Genomic DNA, 14,735 nt, shown 5'->3' with positions numbered 1-14,735 from the left:
AATATACTCTTTTACCAACAAGTGAAAATGTGTAAATTTTTATCAGCCACAACAGAGAAGGAGGAGAGACTCAGGTCTTCTAGAATGGAGGAAACTGGCCAGAATCACACCAATGGCCCCGGTCTGCTCACTCACCCGCCGGCCTTGCCAGTGCAGAGCTGCAGGACAGAAACAAGGTGGAGGGACTTTCCGCTCACACCTCACACCAGCCTCCTTGCAAAGTCATGAAACCTGAAGGGGAAGACAGCGGGGACCAGCGGAGCCGCTGCTGAAGGAGATCACAAACGGGACCAGCTGAGCAGCTCCCGTACAACTCCAGGCATCCTGCACAGCCTCTCATCCCCCAACTGCCAGTGCTGCGAACCTCCAGATCATTCTTTCAACCCCCCCCCACACACACACACATACCCAACAGATCAGAACACCAGATCCAGCAACCTAAGCAGCCTAATCGAGTCCACAGAGGAACAGCAGGGAATCGAGGTGGGCACTCAGCATTGGTGAGATTGGAAGTCATCCCACAAGGTAACAGGTCCTACTTACACAAATCCAGGCACATAGGCCTGCACTGGACGTGTTAATCTCTCTTTCTGTGTCGGGGCAGGTTATGAGTTACATTTGATTGATATATTCTTGGTTGGCTTTACCATTCTCAAGTAAGCTGTATTTTGGTGTTGACTGTTGTTGCCTTTGATAGTTCCTAATGTATAGAGCCTTTGTCTTTTTCTTCTGTCATTATTGGGAGCAGGGTGTGACTAGGCCCCAGGCTAACCTGGAACCCATTTCAGACCAGAAATCTCAGCCTCCCAGTTGACAGAATTAGGGTGTGGGGCAACATACACCCTTAGGGACGTTGGCTTTATTAGATTGTCTGCCTGGTTTAACCCTCACTCTTGCATACATACTGGGTGCTGGTTTTGATTAAATGTGTATATTGCTCAGTTGAATTTTAGAATTTGCCAATAATTTGCTTCACCCAAAGAGCTAGAATACTTGACTAGCAAGCAAATTCAACCCATAGCGTCACTTCTGCTGTTTCTCTTAGAGTATGAGATAGACCTGGCACCTTAAACTCCTACCCTGAAAATACATAAAGTCAGATTTACACAGCTATGAACACTTCAGATAATTAGAAAACTCAAGCATCAAATTAACTCAAGATGCAAAAATCTCTGCATTATAATACAAGAAACATGGAAAATCAAGACAATATAATTCCACTAAAAATTATAAACACATCAGAAATGACCTCCAGTGAGACTGTTTTAGATGAAATGCCTGACAAAGATTTCAACAACAAAAAAAAATGATTATATCTATACTCAAAGGAATCAAAGAAGAAAACCAACTTCTGAAAGAGAGCACAGGAAACCAACTTAATGAAATAATGAGGTCAATACAAGACATGAGTAGGGAAATAGAAATAATGAGAAAATACCAATCAGAAATAATAGAAATGAAAACCAGAATAATTCAAATAGAAAATTCTATAGAACATCTCAGCAGTACAATGGATGAAGGGGAGGACAGAATATCTAACCTAGAAGACCAGGTGGCGGATCTAATACAGCCCAGCAACAAGAAAAATAAATGAATAGGAAGTTATGAATGCAAATTTCAAGACATTCAGGACACTATGAAAAGATCAAACATAAGAATTCAGGACTTAGTAGAAGGAAAAGAATTTCACTGCAGAGGTATAGCAGATATTTTCAGCAAAATCATAGGAAGAAAAAAAAACTTGTCCCAAATAGGGAAAGTGATGCCAATACAGATACAGGAAGCCTTTAGAATGCTAAACGGACAAAATCAGGAAGGACTCTCTCACTGTCACATTATGATTATACTACAAAACACACAAGCCAAAGAAAATATATTGAAAGCAGCTAGAAAAAATAAGTAACATACACAAGCAAGCCCATCAGGATCACAGCAGATTACTCAACACAAACTTTCAAAGCCAGAGGGCTTGGAATGATGTAGTTCAAGTTCTGAAAAATAACAACTCACAATCAAGATCACTTTATCCTGCAAAGCTATCCATTCAAATAGATGGAAAAATAAAGACATTCCACAACAAAAGCAGGCTAAAAGAATCTATAGTAAACCAGCTCTACAGAAAAATACTTGAAAGGATGAAGAGAAAGAAAAGCACACATATAATGAAATAGGAAAAAATAAACCATACTCAAATAATACTTACTACAAGAGAGTAAGGAAAAACTGGAAAAACTACAAAACAAGAAGAATGAACAGAATAAATACAGACTTTTCAATAATAACTCTAAATATTAATGGCCTCAATGCCCCAACCAAAAGACACAGGCTTACAGACTGGGTTGAAAAGCAAGATCCTTCTATTTGTTGCCTCCAAGAAACTCACCCTTCCAAAAAGATGGACAGTATCTTAGGGAGAAAGGATGGGAAACATAATTTCAAAAAATGGGCCTAGAAAACAAGTAGGTGTGGCTATCCTAATATCTGACAGGGTAGACTTCAAACCAACATTAGTTAGGAAAGATAAGGAAGGTTTATATTGACTTTATATTGATTAAAGGAACACTCCAATAGGAGGACATTACAATTCTAAACATATATGCCCCTAACATGAGGCTTCCAGATTTCATTAAACAAGCACTATTAGAATTAAGATCACAGATAACACCAAACACAGTAGTAGTGAGTGACTTCAATACCCCACACTCATCAATTGACAGATCACCCCAGCAAAAAACAAATAGAGAAGCATCCAGATTAAATGAGGTCATAGAACAAATGGACCTAATAGATATCTGCCAAGGTCCAGCCCTGGCTTGAAGGAGGGTCCCCAAAGAGAGGTGTGAAAGGGAGCGGCGCGATAATGACTCGAAGTCAAGTTCTGGTGCAAGCTGACAGGCTAATGCTGAAGGCAGCTGAGCTTCTCCATCTCTGTATCTCTTTTCGGAATTTTTGCTTTTTTTTTTCTTTTTCTCTTTTTTCTCTTTCTCTCTTTTTCTCTTTTCTTTTTTTTTTTTTTTTTTTTTCTCTTTCTCTCTTTTTCTCTGCTGACACAGCTCTTAGCCTCGGTCTTTTATTTTCTGATCATGTGCATCTGGCTAACATGGGATCTGGAAAGTAGAATATGAGTCTTAAGCTTCACAGGCAAGTGCTTTAACCATTTATTTTGGCTTATAGACTTGAGGGGAAGCTCCATGATGACAAGGGGGAAAGATGGTATGAGGGTGAACATCACCTCCTCACCAACATCAGATGGACAACAACAGCAGGAGAGTGTGCCAAACACTGACAAGAGGATACTGGCTATAACCCCCATAAGCCCACCCCCAGTAATACACTGCCTCCATGAGGCATTAATTCCCAAATTTCCATTAGTTGGAAACCTAGCATTCAGAATACCTAATTTTATGGGGGACCCCAAATCAAACCACCACATTCCACCCCTGGCTCCCATAAACTGGTAACTATACATGATGTAAAATGCATTGCATTCAGTCCAACTTTAAAAGTCCCCATAGTTTTTAATCAATCCCAATAATATTCAAACATCCCCATAGTCCAAGGTCTTTTAACTGAGCCATAATACCAAAAAACCCTCACAAAACCCATAATGGCACAGAATGTACATTTATGCTGCAGAAGATGGCATTGGGCTTAGCAGAGAAATATTCAACCAATACAAGATTTAAAACAACCAGGGCAAACATCAAACTCCGTAGCTCCAATAACAACTCTAGCCAGTGACAAGTCTCCAAGTCTGATAATTCTAACCAGCAACAAGTATTTAGAGTTCCAATTCCACCCCTCCAGCTAGGCTACTCACAGTCCCAGAAAACTGCCGTCCCATAGTCCTGGTATCTCCATTGGGTCTCCACTGCTATCCACAGTTCATACTTATGTCTCCATTGGGTCTCTACACAGGTAATCCAACAAGCCTGCTTCCACTGCCCATGGCCATTTCCAAAATACAAAACAGTGTTACAAATTCAGTGACCCTCTCTTTCCTGCATTCCTTATACTCCATAATACCATGTGGGGTGCCAATTTGTTAATCCAGGGGGGAATAAAGCAGACTTTGAAAAACAGGACACTCCTTTAGCCTTCAGGCCCCTTCAGAATACTCTGCGTTCTTCCTGTTGTCCCAATGCAGGTCAGCTGGTCCAATCTCAATGGTTATAATCTCTCATATAATAGCAGCTGAATGGGCAGAAGTTTCAATACAAAGATTTCATTTCTGTGCCATATCCCTCGGCACATAAACAATCTATTTCTACACAATGTAAGCCCACACAATTTCTCAGTACACGGGCATAACAGCAACCATCTCACACAAACTGCTTCTAACCCAATCCAGGCAAAGCTCTTTCTCACCCTCATAAACAAAACCCCATTGTCTATTTCTTACTGCATTCAGGCCTTTCAACTCTGACCAGAGTAGTCCATCAAGGTGTACTACAAAGTGTCTCTCAGGCCAGGATTTCAAATCCTTCCATATTCCTCTCAAAAATCAGTTCCACAAGGCCAAAAGCCACACAGTCTAGATGTGTGATGTTTAGATGCAATGACACCACTCCTCGGTACCAACTTTACCATTGCAGTCAGGTTCACATTTCTGGAAGAGAATACCTGACCAAGAGCAGCTTGTGTAAAAAAGGGGCGTTATTTTGGCTTACAGACTTGAGGGGAAGCTCCATAATGGCAGGGAAAAATAATGGCATGAGCAGAGGATGGACATCACCACCTGGCCAACATCAGGTAGACAACAGCAACAGGAGAGTATGCCAAACACTGACAAGAGGACATTGGCTATAACACCCATAAGCTGGCCCCCCAATAATACACTGCTTCTAAGAGGCATTAATTCCAAAATTTCCATTAGCTGGAAACCTAGCATTCAGAATACCTAAATTGGATGGGTGTGGGGGCGCACACCTTTAATCTCAGCACTCAGGAGGCAGAGGTAGGAGGAGCACCGTGAGTTCAAGGCCACCCTACAACTACATAGTTAATTCCAGGTCAGCCTGGACCAGAGTGAAACCCTACCTCAAAAATACCAAAAACAAACAAACAGAATACCTAAGTTTATGGGGGACACCTGAATCAAACCACCACAGGAGGGCTGGAGAGGCTGCTTAGTGGTTAAGGCACTTGCCTACAAAGCCAAAGAACCTAGGTTCAATTCCCTAGGACCAACATAAGCAAGATGCATAAGATGGCACATGTTTCTGGAGTTTGTTTACAGTGGCTAGAGGCCCTGATGCACCCATTCTCTCTCTATCTGCCTCGTTCTCTCACTCTCTCTCTCTCTCTCTCTCTCTCTCTCTCTCTCTGATTATTTCTCTCCCTCTCAGCTTAATAAATAAAAAAATTTTTAAGCCAGGCGTGGTGGCGCACGCCTTTAATCCCAGCACTCGGGAGGCAGAGGTAGGAGGATTGCCATGAGTTCAAGGTCACCCTGAGATGACAGAGTTAATTCCAGGTCAGCCTGGACCAGAGTGAGACCCTACCTCGAAAAAAAAAAAATTAAAATTAAAATAAAATAGAGGAAACCATTCAACATATTGGCATAGGCAATGACTTTCTGAATATAACCCCAGTTGCTCAGGAAATAACACCACGAATCAACCAATGGGAACTCATGAAATTACAAAGCTTTTGTACAGTGAAGGACACTGTGAATAGAGCAAAGTGGCAACCTACAGAACGGGAGAAAATCCTTGTCAGCTATACATCTGACAAAGGATTCTTATCTACGACATACAAAGAACTCAGAAAACTAAATAATAAGAAACCAAACAACGCAATTAAAAAATAGGCCATGATCCAGTAATTTAAAAAGGAGACATAAAGAGTAGAGAAAGGAAGGGAGGAGGATACGTAATAGGTTGATATTGTATATATGTAATTACAATGATTGTAATGGGGAGGTAATATGACGGAGAATGGAATTTCAAATGAGAAAGTGTGGGGGTGGGGAGGGAGGGAATTACCATGGGATATATTTTATAATCATGGAAAATGTTAATAAAAAAAATAAAAATAAATAAAATAAAATAAAAACAGTTACGAGGAAAAAAAAAATAGGCCATGAAAAAGCAGGGCAGACTTCTTCCGGTTAAGATAGCGGCGTTGGTACCACGCCAAAGCAGCCTAGGGGGGAAAAATACCAAAAAAACTCAGCAAAATGCACACTTTTACTAAAAAGTGAGGTGTTTAGGAAATTGAGGCGGCAGCAGAGAAGTAGAAGAGTTCCAGAGCATCCAGAGCCTGCACAGGCGGGAACAGCGGCTCCGGGGCGGCTCGGCCACCCGCCGCAGCCGCGGAGCGGCAGAAAGCCGCCGGACTCTCGGCTCGAGCCGCAGGACAAGCCAGGTGCGGGATTTTCCCCTCACACCGCGCTCTCCACAACTCGGGAAACGTGAGGGGAGAGCGGCAGCGAGCACCGGAGGGAAGAGCAGACCGCGAGGTAGAAGCACACGTGGAACAGCGATACAACCAGAGCAGCCGCGGCTCCCTCCCATCCCCCACCACCTGAACCCAGCTCCAGCGAACACAGCAGCGGCCCGGGACCCGGCCACGCCAACTTGGGCTGACAGCGGGACCCAAGCAGGAGCAGAGTTCGGCAGCAACTTCAGCGGCTCCAGCACCGGTACCAGCGGCCCCAGCAGCAGCGGACCCAGGAGCGGCAGCGGCGGCAGATCCCGCAGCAGCGGCTTCGGGGTGAGCAGCGGCGGTGCACACGGCAGCGGCAGCTTCAGCAGCGGTGGTGGCTCCGGTGGTGGCAGCTACGACAGCAGCAGAGGCAGCAGCAGCGGCTCAGTTTACCCCGTAGGAAAAGCAAGTGCCCAGCTCCAGAAATCAGAACAGCAGCCCGACGACCCAGGCAGCAACTTGACTGAGACCACAATCACCCAAGGTAACTGGGATTGCACCAGGGAAGGGTCTCACTTGGTCACAAGCTGACTTGGATACCTCAACAGACCAGAAATCTAAACCTCTTTGTTGATAGAGGATCTGGTCATTATAATAACTACTCTTGCATACATACTCGGGGCTGTTTTTGATTGAATGTGTATAGTGTTTAGTTAAATTTTAGAATCTACCAGTATTTTATTCCACTCAGCCTGCTTGAATACTCCTATAGCAGGGAAACTCAACCCCTAAGAACATCTTTGTAGATACTCTGAGAGTCTTAAGAGCCACACCTAATACCTTAAGGTCCTACCCTGAAAATATATTACATCAAATCAATTGATACAGCTAAGAATACACAGCTAGCTAGAAAATCCAAGCATTAACTTAATCCAAGATGCAAAAATATATACATTATAACACAAGAAACACTAAAAAGCAAGACGATATAAATCCACCTAAAAGTATTAATGCATCAGAAATGTCCTCCAGTGAGAAAGAGTTAGAGGAAATGCCTGAGAAAGAGTTCAAAAGAATAATTATAAATATGTTCAAAGAGGTCAAAGAACACATGAAAACAATCAAAGAAGAAATCAAAGAGGAAATCAAAGGAATCAAAGAAGAGGCAGGACACCAATTTAATGAAATAAAGAAGGCAATACAAGACATAAATAGGGAAATAGAAATAATAAAGAAAAACCAGTCAGAATTACTAGCAATGAAGAACACAGTTAATGAAATAAAAAACTCTGTAGAAAATCTCACCAGTAGGATGGATGAGGGAGAGGACAGAATATCTAAGCTAGAAGATTAGGTGGCAGACCTAATGCAGTCCAACAAAGAGAAAGACAAACTTATAGAAAAGTATGAGTGGGAATTTCAAGATATTCGGGACACTATGAAAAGATCCAATATAAGAATTCAGGGCATAGTAGAAGGAGAAGAACTCCACTCCAGAGGCATAGTAGGCATCTTCAACAAAATCATAGAGGAAAATTTTCCCCAAATTGGGAAAGAGGTGCCAATACAGATACAGGAAGCCTTTAGAACCCCAGCCAGACAAAACCCAGAAAGAAACTCTCCTCGCCACATTATACTCAAACTTCCAAACACACAAACCAAAGAAAAAATATTGAAAGCAGTTAGAGAGAAAAATCAAGTTACCTACAAAAGCAAGCCCATCAGGATTACAGCAGATTATTCAACACAAACTTTTAAAGCCAGAAGGGCTTGGAGTGATATATTCCAAGTTCTGAAAGATAACAACTGTCAACCAAGGTTACTTTATCCTGCAAAGTTATCCATCCAAATAGATGGAGAAATAAAGACATTCCATGACAAAAGCAGGTTAAAGGAGTATCTGAAGACAAAACCAGCTCTACAGAAAATACTTGATAGAATCCTCCATGCTGAACAAAAGGAAAAGCACACATATAAGGAACCTAGAAAAAACCAGCTATACTCAAATACCAGTTAACAGAAGAGAGCACAGGTAGAACAAGTAACACACACACACACACACACAAATGGCAAACATAAATACACACCTTTCAATAATATCTCTTAATATCAACGGTCTCAATGCCCCAACGAAAAGACATAGATTTGCAGACTGGGTTAAAAAGCAGGATCCTACAATTTGTTGTCTCCAAGAAACTCACCTTTCTACAAAGGATAGACATTATCTTAGGGTGAAAGGTTGGAAGACGGTGTTTCAAGCAAATGGGCCTAGAAAACAAGCAGGGGTTGCTATCCTAATATCAGACAGGGTAGACTTTAGTCCGACGTTAGTCAAAAAAGATAAGGAAGGTCACTTTATATTGATTAAGGGCACACTCCAACAGGAGGACATTACAATCCTAAACATATATGCACCTAACATGGGGGCTCCCAAATTCGTCAAACAAACACTATTAGAACTAAGGTCACAGATAACACCAAACACAGTGGTGGTGGGTGACTTTAACACCCCACTCTCATCAATTGACAGGTCATCCAGGGAAAGAATAAACAGAGAGGCATCTGGACTAAATGAGGTCATAGAAGGAATGGACCTAACAGATACATACAGGACATTTCATCCAAAGGCTGCAGAATATACATTCTTTTCAGCAGCACATGGAACATTCTCTAAAATAGACCATATATTAGGACACAAAGCAAATCTTAACAAATTCAGGAAAATTGAAATAATTCCTTGCATTCTATCTGACCACAATGGAATTAAACTACAAATCAGTAGCAAGAAAGGCTATAGAGCATACACAAAATCATGGAAACTAAACAATACACTACTAAATGATGAGTGGGTCAATGAAGAAATCAAAAAGGAAATCAAAAAATTTATAGAGTCAAATGATAATGAGAACACAACATACCAAAATCTCTGGGACACAATGAAGGCAGTTCTAAGAGGTAAATTTATAGCCTTAAGTGCCTATATTAAGAAATTAGAAAGGTCGCAAGTAAACGACCTAATGCTTCGCCTTAAAGCCTGGGAAAAAGAAGAACAAGGCAAACCAAAAAGTAGTAGACGGGAAGAAATAATAAAGATTAGGGCAGAAATTAATGAAATAGAAACAAAAAGAACAATCCAAAGAATTAATGAAACAAAGAGTTGGTTCTTTGAAAGGATAAACAAGATTGATAAACCCTTAGCAAATCTGACCAAAAGAAAGAGAGACACAAATTAATAAAATCAGAGATGAACAAGGTAACATCACAACAGATTCCAGAGAAATTCAAAAAATTATAGGGACATACTATAAAAGCATATACTCCACAAAGTATGAAAATCTGAAAGAAATGGATGATTTCCTTGATCTATATGACCTACCTAAATTAAATCAAAATGAGATTAATCACTTAAATAGACCTATAACAAACATGGAGATCTGAGCAGTTATCAATAATCTCCCAACTAAAAAAAGCCCAGGCCCGGATGGATTCACTGCTGAATTTTACCAGACTTTTAAGGAAGAGCTAACACCATTGCTTCTTAAGCTTTTCCAGGAAATAGAAAAAGAAGGAATCCTACCAAACTCCTTCTATGAGGCCAGCATCACCCTGATACCAAAACCAGGCAAAGATAGAACAAAAAAAGAAAATTACAGACCAATCTCCCTCATGAACATAGATGCAAAAATTCTCAACAAAATATTGGCAAACAGAATACAAGAGTATATCAAAAAGATCATTCACCCTGACCAAGTAGGCTTTATCCCAGAGATGCAGGGATGGTTCAACATACGCAAATCTATAAATGTAATACATTACATAAATGGGTTGAAGGACAAAAATCACATGATCATCTCATTAGATGCAGAGAAAGCATTTGACAAAATCCAACATCCCTTCATGATAAAAGTCCTACAGAGACTGGGAATAGAAGGAACATATCTCAATATAATAAAGGCTATTTATGACAAGCCTACAGCCAACATATTACTAAATGGGGAAAAACTGGAAGCTTTTCCACTAAAATCAGGAACAAGACAAGGGTGTCCACTGTCTCCACTTTTATTTAATATAGTTTTGGAAGTCTTAGCCATAGCAATAAGGCAAGAGACACACATAAAAGGGATACAAATTGGAAAGGAAGAAATCAAGTTATCATTATTTGCAGATGACATGATTCTATACATAAAGGACCCTAAAGACTCTACTAGCAAGCTGTTAGAGCTGATCAAAACCTACAGCAATGTAGCAGGATACAAAATAAATACACAGAAATCAGTAGCCTTCGTATATGCTAACAACAAACACACAGAGGATGAAATCAGAGAATCACTCCCATTCACAATTGCATCAAAAAAAATAAAATACCTTGGAATAAACCTAACCAAGGAAGTAAAGAATCTATACAATGAGAACTTTAAAACACTCAAGCGAGAAATTGCAGAAGACACTAGAAAGTGGAGAAACATCCCTTGTTCCTGGCTTGGAAGAATCAATATCGTGAAAATGGCAATCTTACCTAAAGCAATCTACACATTTAATGCAATCCCTATCAAAATTCCAAAGGCTTTCTTCATGGAAATAGAAAAAACAATCCAAAAATTCATTTGGAATCACAAAAAACCTCGAATATCTAAAATAATACTGAGCAACAAAAAAGAGGCTGGTGGTATCACCATACCTGATTTTAACCTATACTACAGAGCCATAGTAACAAAAACAGCATGGTACTGGCACAAAAACAGACATGTAGATCAGTGGAACAGAATAGAGGACCCAGATGTAAGCCCAAGTAGCTATAGCCACCTGATATTCGATAAAAATGCCAAAAATACTCATTGGAGAAGAGACAGCCTCTTCAGCAAATGGTGTTTTGAAAACTGGATAAATATCTGCAGAAGGATGAAAATAGATTCTTCTCTCTCGCCATGCACAAGAATTAAGTCCAAATGGATTAAAGACCTTAACATCAGACCGGAAACTTTGAAACTGCTAGAGGAAAAAGTAGGGGAAACCCTTCAACATATTGGTCTTGGCAAAGACTTTCTGAATACAACCCCAATTGCTCAGGCAATAAAACCACAGATTAACCACTGGGACCTAATGAAATTACAAAGATTTTGCACTGCAAAGGACACAGTGAAAAAAGCAAAGAGGCAACCTACAGAATGGGAAAAAATCTTCGCCAGCTATATATCTGATAGAGGATTAATATCTAGGATATACAAAGAACTCAAAAAGTTAACCAATAAGGAATCAAATAAGCCAATCAAAAAATGGGCTAAGGAGCTAAATAGAGAGTTCTCAAAGGAAGAAATACGAATGGCATATAAGCACCTAAAAAAATGTTCTACGTCTCTAATCATCAGGGAAATGCAGATTAAAACTACATTGAGATTCCATCTCAATCCTGTCAGATTGGCCACCATCATGAAAACAAATGATCATAAATGTTGGCGGGGATGTGGAAAAAAAGGAACCCTTCTGCACTGCTGGTGGGAATGCAATCTGGTCCAGCCATTGTGGAAAACAGTGTGGAGGTTCCTAAAGCAGCTAGAGATTGATCTACCATATGACCCAGCTATAGCACTCCTAGGCATATATCCATAGGACTCATCTCATTTCCTTAGAAGTACATGCTCAACCATGTTTATTGCTGCTCAATTTATAATAGCTGGGAAATGGAACCAGCCTAGATGTCCCTCAACAGATGAGTGGATAATGAAGATGTGGTACATTTATACAATGGAGTTCTACTCAGCGGTAAAGAAAAATGAAGTTATGAAATTTGCAGAAAAATGGATGGACCTGGAAAGTATTATACTAAGTCAGGTAACCCAGGCCCAGAAAGCCAAGCGCCACATGTTCTCTCTCATATGGGGAGCCTAGCTACAGATGACTGGGCTTCTGTGTGAGAATGAAAATACTTAGTAGCAGAGGCCAGTAAGTTGAAAAGGAGACATAAAGGGTGGAGAAAGGAAGGGAGGAGGATACTTAATAGGTTGATATTGTATATATGTAATTACAATGATTGTAATGGGGAGGAAATATGATTGAGAATGGAATTTCAAACGGGAAAGTGTGGGGATGGGGAGGGAGGGAATTACCATGGGATATATTTTATAATCATGGAAAATGTTAATAAAAATTAAAAAAAAAAAAAAAGCAGGGCATTGTGGCATGCTCCTTTAATCCCTGCACTCAGGAGGCAGAGGCAGGTGGATTGCTGTGAGTTCAAGGCCACCCTGAGACTACATAGTTAATTCTGGGTCAGCTTGGACCAGAGTGAGACCCTACTTTGAAAAGCCAAAAATAAATATAAATAGGCTATGGAACTAAATAGAGAGTTCTCGAAAGAAGAAATACTGATGGCCTATAAACATCTTTAAGTAAAAATGTTCTATATCCTTAGCCATCAGGAAAATGCAAATTAAAACTTCCTTGATATTCCATCTCACTCCTGTCAGAATGGCTATTATCAAGAAAAAAAATGACAATAAATGCTGGCAAGAATGTCGAAAAACAGGAACCCTTGCATACTGTTGGTGGAAATGTAATCTGGCACAGCCATTGTGGAAATCAGTGTGGAGGTTCCTGAAAGAGCTAAAAGCAGATTGACCATATGACCCAGCTATACCACTCCTAGGTATATATCTGAAAGACTCACCACTCTGCCCTAGAAATACTTGCACATCCATATTTATTTCCACCCAATTCATAATAGCTAGGAAACGGACTCACCTAGATGTCCCTCAACTGATGAAGTAATGATGAACTAATGAAGGTGTGGTACATTTATATAATGAGCTCTATTCAATGGTAAAGAAAAATGAAATTTGCAGGGAAATGGATGGACCTGGAAAGGATTATACTTTATGAGGTAACCCAGGCCCAGAAAGCCAAATGCTGCCTTGTTTTCTCTCATATATGGATCCTAGCTACAAATGTTTGGACTTGCATGCGAGTTGGAATAAAACTTAGTAGCAGAGGCCAGTAAACTAAAAGGGGCTATCAGGGAAGACTTAGGGGAATGGCTAAATGTATACACTATGCTTATCAAACTGCCCAGTGAGCACTTCTCTTAATGTTCATACCTATATATTAATGCTACTCTCACTTTTGGTAGAGAACCTTCTCGTCATCTGAAGATGGCAGTGACCTTGGGATGACTCAGAAGGCATCACAGTGCTGGGACGAAGTGACAGGAGTGCTCAGCACTGCAACATCTCTATCACACCTTCCCAGGTTCAGGGTCCATTGCAGAAGAGGTGGCGGAAAGAATGTAAGAGCCAAAGGAAGGGTAGGACTCCTACAATATGCTCCTCCAGACACAAAATAGCCTGGATATCCATGACCTCACAGTGCCTGACACTACCTACACAAGACCATCGTAATAGGAGGAAAAGATCATGACATCAAAATAAAAGAGAGAGTGATTGAGAGGAGGAAGGGATATGATGGAGAGTGGAGTTTCAAAGGGGAAAGTGGGGGGAGGGAGGGCATTACCATGGGATATTGTTTTACAATCATGGAAATTGTTAATAAAAATAAATAAATTAATTAAAAATACACAAGCACTGAAATCAGCAGTGATTGTTGTAGTCAGGTTCACATTGCTGGCAGAAATCACCCAACCAAGAGCAACTTGTGGGGAAAAGAGGTTTATTTGGGCTTACAGGCTCAAGGAGGAAGCTCCATGATGGCAGGAAAAATGATGGTATGAGCAGAGGGTGGATATCACCCCCTGGCCAACATCAGGTTGACAACAGGGACAGGAGAGTGTGCCAAACACTGGCAAGGGGAGACTGGCTATAACACCCATTAGCCCGCCCCCAACAACACACTGCCTCCAGGAGGTGTTAATTCTCAAATATCCATCAACTTGGAACCTAGCATTCAGAACACCTAAGTTTATGGGGGACACCTGAATCAAACCAACACAGTGAGAGATCAGTGGATGTAAGCTATTTAATATTAGGAGCTAGCAATACATATAAGACCATCATTATTATATACATACTGTCAGGCATTACTATAAGGTGAGTAAACAGTATAAAAATCAGTCCAAGCTGGAGTGGCTGCTCAGCAGTTAAGGCACTTGCCTACAAAGCCTAACTACGTGGGTTTGATTCCCCAGTACTGACATGAAGCCAGATACACAAAGTGGCATGCATCGCAAGTTCATTTGCAGCGGCTGGAGGCCCTGGCATGCCCATTCTCAATCTCTCTCTCTCTTTCTCTCTCTCACCCCTTGCAAATAAATTTGAATTTTTTTAAATTATTCATTCAATTTGGGTGTGGTGGTGCACACTTGTAGTGCCAGCACTGGGGTGGCTGAGGCAGGAGGATCTCAAATTACAGGCCAACCT

Source organism: Jaculus jaculus, chromosome 5, assembly GCF_020740685.1.
Source record: "Jaculus jaculus isolate mJacJac1 chromosome 5, mJacJac1.mat.Y.cur, whole genome shotgun sequence".
In the NCBI taxonomy this organism is placed as follows: domain Eukaryota; kingdom Metazoa; phylum Chordata; class Mammalia; order Rodentia; family Dipodidae; genus Jaculus; species Jaculus jaculus.
This window is presented reverse-complemented; position numbering follows the sequence as displayed.